We start from the raw sequence: 8,194 nt of genomic DNA on the forward strand, positions 1-8,194 counted from the left end.
GTAGGTGAGTACTCAGTCTCATTATTTGATCCCCCACTTTCTCCAAGATCTTACAGCAAGCCATTATCCACCAGTAGACCTTACCATGCACATTTTGTCAAAGCAAGTGGTGTACCTTCAAGCTCTTTAGAAGAAATTAGTGAACAAAATATTGACATCTCCCCTCACCTGTATGGAAAAGGTTTTGATTTAATGAAAAGATGGCTCCTTAGGGAAAGGAAAAGGCATCGCTGAACCCCTAGTAGCATAGTTCAAGTCTAACAGATCCAAAATAGGGTTGGAGTACACTAAACAAGACAATGTAAAAATAACTCTCGAGTCTCATCCCAAACATGGTGATTCCTCCTCTTCCACCTTGGTATGGGTGCCTAAGGAAAGGGATGGTAGTAACTAGAAAGTAGCTGACATTAAAAATGTAAATCTATCCTTCCTAGAATCACATCACACAAGAGAACCACTCATAGACACCTCTAATAATGAAGATGATAATGATTCCACCAAGTGGTAATTCGAATCATTATCTGAAGAATCTATTCATGACAAAGAATTTGATGTTGTGCACATTCCTACATCCAATGGTTTCATTGCACAAGGATCAACCTCTTGTCTGAAATGTACTTCACCAAGAGCTAGTGCACATCAAAACAACTTAGAGGCTGATACAAAACAAACACATCTCATCACATCATATGAGGATGATGAACCTATTGAATGGTCTCAATTGCAAACCCTATTTCTTGACTTCTTTTTGGTAGAAGTTGAAGATGACTAGTATGAGCCACTTGCCAGCTCTACTTTTCCTAACACTTTAGAGGAAGCACATTTCATAGACCTAACTAATATAGCATATGAACCATCTAATAAGGTCATGTCTTCAAATCCTACCAAATACTATCCATATTATGAACCACTCTCCTTAGTCCATCCCAAACTCATTAGTTGGGATACAACTGACCCCCACCATATTCCCAATTTTCACACTAACCATGATGTCTCTGTCTACCTTAACATGGTTGAACCATCTCATCCACAAATAATAGAGGAAATGCACACAAATAGGTCTAATATCAATCATCTCATTCATACTACGACAAGCCAAGTAGTTCAAAGCCTTAATAACTACCACTAGGTTATAGTTGATCTTGAGAGAAAAATAGAAATGACATATCCAAAGTTGAAAACCCAACTGTGGCACCCACGGATGAGATGATTGATACCTTACTTGAACACTTAGAGGAAAGATCATCTATTCTAATTGAACCTATATAAAAAGATAACATCAAAATAGAACAAGAACCAAGTACCATCCATTTGGTACAGTATTTAAATATAGAAGAAAGAACCGTATTCATTCATTTCTTCAAAGAGAGGCAAATAAACTTTGCATGATCTTACACCAACATGCCAAGGTTAGACCCAACTCTAATCCTTCATCACTTAAACATTTCTTTAGAGGCTAAGATAGTTAAGCAAAAGCTAAGGAAAATGCATCCCCACATAGCCTTGCTAGTCAAAAAAGAATTAAAGAAATTGCTCATAACCAACTTCATCTGGCCCTTAGCATATGCATCATGGATATCACATATTATACCTATATCAAAGAAATATGGTAGCATTTGCATCTATATTGATTTTTGGGATGTAAATAAAGCATGTCCTAAAAATGATTTCTCCCTTTCCAACATCAACACAATTATAGATTTGATAGTAGGTCACTCCATGTTCTCACTCCTGTATGGATTTTTAGGGTACAACCAAATTAGGATAATGTTAGAGGACCAAGAGAAAACAACCTTTACTTGTGCATGGGGCACTTTTTGTTGGAATGTAATGCCTTTTGGGCTAAAGAATGTAGGAGCCACCTATCAGTGGGTCGTGACCACTATCTTTCATGATATCATGCATATTTTTATGGAAGATTTTGTTAATGATATCCTTGCCAAATCTCATACCCGAGAAGAACATATCCCAATCTTGGACAAGATATTTACCCACCTAGAAGTATTCAAAGTTAGGCTAAACCAAAAAAATGCACTTTTGGCATTAAATCTAGCAAGCTTCTAGGATACATTGTCTTAGCCAAACGAATAGGAGTTTATCTCAAAAAGATAAAAGCTATAGTCAGCATGAAACCTCTGAAGAACTTGAGTCAGCTATGTTCTCTTCAAGGAAGACTTCGATTAGTCTATCATTTCATTTCCCAGTTAGTAGAAAAGTGTGTGACTTTCACCCACCTACTCCACAAGGACATAATTTTTAAATGGGATGATCAGTGTCAAATGACCTTTGATTTACTCAAAAAACTACTTGATGAATCCACTTGTGTTGGTACCTCCAATATCATAGAAACCATTGTTGCTATATATTTCCCTAATAGATAAATTAACTGGATCCCTCTTGGCACAAGAAAATGACTAGGGAAAAGAAAGGGCCATTTATTAAATTAGTCACACCCTGGTCAACTATGAGCTCAATTACACCTTTATTGAAAAGGCTTGTTTAGCCATAGTTTTTTCTTCCCAAAAGCTACGTCATTATCTTTTGACACATAAGGTTAAGCTCATCTCCAAGATTAATCCCCTCAAGTATCGTGTCAATAAGATAGTGTTAATAGGCAGATTGGCCAAGTGGGTAATGATCCTAAGTGAATTTGATATTGAGTATTTAGATAGGAAAGCAATAAAAGGATAGGAAATTATTGACCAATTGGTAGATGCATCCATGGAGAGCTCGAATCCTACCTTAGCTATTTTTTTGGATATGCACATTCTTCAAACCACTAGTACATTTGGATCCAATTTTTGACCAAGGTTCATCGCTATTTTTCTCATCAAAATTTTGACCAAACTACAATTTATTCATTGAACTTTTGACCAACCTACAATTTGGTCAAAATTTTGATGAGAAAAATAGTGACAAGCTTGGTCAAAATTTGACCAAAATTGGGTCCAAATTTACTAGTGAATAGAGCTAGTCACTTGGAAGTTCTATTTTGATGGTTCTTATATACAGCATCGTTTAGGCACTGGTATTTTGTTCATTACACCTCTAGGAATTACCATCCCCAAGTCTTATAAACTACTTTTTCCTTGCACAAACAACATAGCAGAATATGAAGCCCAAGGCTTAGGCCTCAAACTAGCCCTAGAATGGAAATTAACAGTGCTAGATGTTTATGGAGATTCTCAGTTGACCATTAATCAAGTCACTGACACATATCAAGCCAAAGATGAAAATTTATTGCCTTACAATAATATAGTTGACACACTCAAAACATGTTTTGTTCATATTACTTTTGAACAAATTCCCAAAGATAAGAATAGAGCAGCAAATGCCATGGCCACCTTGGCCTCCTTGCTCCGGTTATCAGAGCAGCATGAGTGATATGAGTTTTTAGTAGAAGAGGTGGTTCAACCCTCATTTACTCAACCTGATTCCCTCATTATTTTCCACTTAGAGACCCCCATTCCCTCTAGTATAACCCGATCATTACCTACCTCTACGATAACACCATCCCCTCTGATCTCTCATGGAACCAAAGACATAATTTCATTCAACAGACCTCACACTACACTTTGGTGGCTGATATGTTGTATAAGAAGGGTCTTGACGGTACTTTGTTTATATATCTTGAAAAGGACAAGTTAATAGTCACTCTATAAGAAGTCCATGTAGGCATTTGAGGTTTGCACTCCAATGGGTTTACACTAGCACAAAAAATTCTTAAGATGGGTTATTTTTGGCCAAACATGGAAAAGGATTCTATCAACTATGTTAAAACTTGCAAAAAGTGTCAAATCCATGGTAATCTTATTCATGCACCAACCTAAGAGCTCAACCCTTTGGCCACACCATGGCCTTTTTATCAATTGGGCTTAGATTTGATTGGACCCATCTTTCTCTAGTGGACATAAATGGATTATCACCACAACAAAATATTTCACCAAGTGGGTTGAAGCAGTGCCACTTGCCAACTCTATAGGAAAAAAAATTTCTTCCTTCATCCTAAACCATATCATTTGCCAGTTTGGCATACCTCATGCCATTGTCACAGAAAATGCCTTGTACTTTAAAAATTAAATAATTGACAAATTATGTGATAAATTCCACATTATACATCATTCCTCATCAATCTATTATCCCCAAGGCAATGGTCAAGCAAAGGCCACCAACAAGACCATTATCAATATTCTCAAAAGAATCGTTAATGATATTGGTAGAGATTGGCATTTACAGTTAAACCCCACCCTTTGGGCCTATAGGAAGAGTGTTAGGACACCTATAGGAGCAACACCCTTCTCTTTGGTTGATAGTTGTGAAGCCATTCTTCCTTTAGAGGTTGAGATCCCATCCTTGAGAGTTACTCTTCGTGACATCCTATCAGATGAGGACTACAGAATGGTCCATCTAGAGCAACTAGAATTATTAGAAGAACATCAATGTGTAGTGCATGAACACCTCAAAGTGTATTGAAATAGGCTATCAAGACATTAAAAGAAGGTAAAACCTGGTGTTTTTAGATTGGTGACCTAGTCCTCTGAGAAAACCCTAAGAATCAAGCTACTAGGGAAAAGAAAGGAAAATGGGAGGCCAATTGGATTGGCCCTTATATCATTACAGAATCTTTTAGGATGGGTACTTACAAACTTTCATATTGTGATGGAGAAGACCTAGCCAAGCCCATCAACAACATCCATCTCAAAAGGTTTTATGTCTAAAGCTTTGAGGAAACACTTCATCGCCAAAAATACCAAAAAAAAATGAAAAAAAAACAAACAAACAAACTAGTACAAAAGAAATGAGAAATACCTTCTTTGGTTTACAAGGTGTTAGTAAAGAGTCTTTCCCAAAGACTTTAACACTTTTGATTAGGGAAATTTTTGTATACTAACAAGTTGAATTCCTAAGTACAGATAAGGAATTCTCTACTTAGTATCATTTTACAATACTTATTAGGTGCAGCTACCAATTTGAAAAGATAATCGTTAAGTCCTCTATTGAGGGAAAATATTCCCAATGAGTATTTTACTAAAAATACTAAAAAGCTTTGAATTATCTCATGAACACAAGACAAATTTGACTACTGAAAAACCATTTGATTTTAATAATCAATGTCATCTACATGATTGAATGTTAAAACAAGGATAGATAGTGAACTAATATAGATTCCACCTCTCACAACCTTCAAGATTTAAAACAAATAATTCTAGAGTACACAACAACATATCTTCACTTTCACATATAACATACATCCTCAAGAATGCAAATTATCATAAAGTAGAAAATAATATCCACTTCAGAAAGCTTCAGCACATAAAACTATAGAATTTTACTTTAACTTGCTGCTATTCCAGAAAATATTCTATTCAAAATTCAAAGTGCAGAACTTTAAAACAAAAGTATTTCTATTTTAGTCTATGGAAATATGAACCCTATTAGATATTATCCATTACATATTTATATAGTATAGGGCTAGATAACTATCCAAAATTATCCTGCCACAAGTAAATTGTCTCTTAGTTAACACAACTATGTTAACTGAAATGCATAAAAGGAAAATAAATAGGAGAAAACAAAATGTAACTGCCCAATGACCACATGCCATGTCAAGAAGAACTATCCACACTAGTCACAATTCTTGTGGCCTTCCATGTCTTGTAAGCAGTGGTAAATACAGAGATAACTGACTAATGAGGTAAACTTATGTATGTAATTCTCTGTCTCCAGACTTCCTTTTCCCTCTTTAGCTCTATTACTTTTTCTTCATGCATTTCCAAATGTTTTAGGTTTATTATCAACATGGCTTCAATATGAGTGACATTTGAAAAGTCTTGTTTGCATGAAATTTTCTTCTCCTAAATCTCTTGAAGCTTCTTCTAGACTTCATTTATTATTTCCTCCACCTAGGCTACGGAGTCAATTTCCTTACCTGTGCAATGCTTGTTGAACCACTTCAGATCACCCTAGATTATCACATCCACAAGCTTGAGACCATCTCAGATTTCTTTGACTTTAGTTACTCCCTGGACTAGTGCCTCATTCCACCATTCAATACAATCTTTAATCACATACAAAATCTTATCATCAAGGCCAACCATATGGCATTCAACTTGGAACCTTTGTAACTCAAAGCTTTGAATTTCCTCTATCCAAAGCACCACTTTTAACCAATTGTTCCTCTCTTTCTAAAAGATTTCATTACTGGACTCTACCTTTTTTATGATGGCAACAGTTTCCTTTGAAGCTTTGTCTAAAAGACTTATTTGTTTCACGGTTTCACTCAGGACATACTGCAATCATTCTTTAGATGTCCTTGCAATAGCTTTAAATTTCTGTAAATTATCAAGAAATTGTTGATTGGCCAAAGAAGATACATCCATGATTGCAGACATCACATTTAAAGGCTTGGGTTCTAGGTCTAGCATAGTGTTAAAGTATTGCACCATGCTCCTCATTGCCACTTTCATATCTTGCTTATCCTTAGCATCTTTCCAGACTCTGTTTGTAATCTTTTTGTTTGAAGCTTCAAAAATCTTCATATCCACTACATGGCTTCCCTTCTCAAGGTCAATCCTTAATACTTGATAATATTGAGGAGTGAGATCCTCATGTGCACTACCTCCTGGTGGGTTGGAAATCTCGGCTGACCAATGCCCTAAACTTTTATCAAACTTTATCTTGGATTTAGTTCTGGCCTTTTTGGTTTTCCATGATTTTCTCAGACACTTGCTAACCAAATCATCAATAGATATAAACAAGGCCACCATACTTCCTTTTTTCTTAATGGAAGTTTCTAGCCACTTGGGCATGATAGGGTCTTTTCCTATCATGGGAGAAACCTTAGTTAAGGCAAGGGTACCTGATTGAGTATCAATGCTTTCAGGTAACTTTTGAGGATTTGATGCATTATCTACCATGGAAGAACTAGGAAGCTACTCTAGGTTTGCCTTTATTTCTATAGGATCTAGATCAACTATCATGGTATCTTTCCCTTTGCTTGGTGTTGCCTTCCTAGTGTTTGATCGAGTTACTCTTATAACCTTCAACACCTCTTTATGAACTTGAAGTGGAAGTGGCTATGGAGTTACTTTGGCTTCAACTTCGAGTGAACCTGCAATAGGATCATTAACACTAGGGTTAGTGATGAACTTTGGTTTTGAGTGTGCTTTTTTATGTTTGGCTCTTGAGTATTTCTTTGGGGTCCTAGGGATGGTAGATTTAACAGTCTTTGATTTCAACCAATTTTTAGTTCTTCTCAATACTTTTGAGGTATGAAAAAGCAATCATTCTCCTCCCTTCCACTCCAATCAATTTCAAGAATTGTCATAAATTCAATTTGATTAACATATAGAGATCAATCACTTCTTCAACTTCATCCTCTTTTATCCAATTAGTGTTGAGAAACTTCAAACATATTAATTTGGCTAACTGTTAACCTAGACCACAACCTTTTTCTTACTTCAAATTCATCAGAACAATTAGCCCAGTAATATTCTAAATGTGGAACATGCACTAGTGAAATTGCATGTTTCAAATTATTTCTAGAAAAACCCATGTAATCAAAATCTTGTCTACGAGAGTATGGTTTGAAGCACAAGTTTGACAATGCAGTTTTTGCTAACACATCTTGCTTGAAGTTTGAGCATCTATAATGACCAATTTCTATGGGAAATATGAAAGAGGATAACTTTTTTGTGCTTTTAAGAGATTATATCATAGAAACAAACTGTCTGCATATCTCAGATAGGACAATCTTGTCTAGACAATAGTGCAGTAACCTGAGAGGTTCACTGAAAAAACCTCCACCTCTAAGATACATAAATTTAGGAAACTGGATATAGAAACAACTATAAATCTTGATGGCTTGCATTGATTCTTTAGATAACCTATGATTTTCATGTCCTTGGAGCTCAAACACTAACCTTTTGGGGAATACATTATTCACCCTCCTGAATTCCTTGCAAAATTCAGTTGCCTGGAGATCTTTGTAGTATTGATAGATAGTCATTTCATTGGTCCAAGGCATGTGTGGAAGACCTTCCCACTCCTTAGATTTTGCTAAATGAATATTAAGAAGGAAGACAAAAAGAACGAGCTGAAACTACTAATAGCTATCAGGCCCTTATGTAAATTTTCAGCAATTAAATCAACCCAATCAATGAATTTTTCACCTTCAAAAATCTTCCGGATAAAG

Source organism: Cupressus sempervirens, chromosome 11 (genome assembly GCF_028749045.1).
Source record: "Cupressus sempervirens isolate cs-2001-9-10 chromosome 11, ASM2874904v1, whole genome shotgun sequence".
Classification (NCBI taxonomy): Eukaryota; Viridiplantae; Streptophyta; class Pinopsida; order Cupressales; family Cupressaceae; genus Cupressus; species Cupressus sempervirens.